Here is a 541-nt window from a genome sequence, read left to right as displayed (position 1 = left end):
AACAGGGACACGACGAGGACACAACAGGGACAAAACAGGGACACGACGGGAACATGATGGGGACATGATGGGGACACGATGAGGACACAACAGGGACACAACGAGGACACAACAGGGACACGACGAGGACACAACAGGGACACGACGAGGACACAACAGGGACAAAACAGGGACACGATGGGGACATGATGGGGACATGACGAGGACATGATGGGGACACAACAAGGACACGGTGCGGTCGCAGCGTTAGCCCGGCGCTGCGTTGGAACGTCCCCGTCCTCTCACCGCAGCTTTTCTGGTCCAGATGAATCCAGWTAAGGTTTGAGATGAAGCTTCAGGATGAAGCACGAGAACAAAAAAGGTTTGTAGTTTGATTCCTGGCTGAACGTCACTTCCTAACTTTGTTAAAAGTTCAAATCTGATCGAAACCCATGAGTCGTCTGAGCGATAAAAGATGTTTCTGTTAATCAAACCAGAGATTCAGGTTCAAACTGAAACAGGAGACAAAAACAAACTGAGGATGGAGGAATCAAACTCAAGA

This window comes from Austrofundulus limnaeus, unplaced genomic scaffold (assembly GCF_001266775.1).
Source record: "Austrofundulus limnaeus strain Quisiro unplaced genomic scaffold, Austrofundulus_limnaeus-1.0 Scaffold21, whole genome shotgun sequence".
NCBI lineage: Eukaryota > Metazoa > Chordata > Actinopteri > Cyprinodontiformes > Rivulidae > Austrofundulus > Austrofundulus limnaeus.
This window is presented reverse-complemented; position numbering follows the sequence as displayed.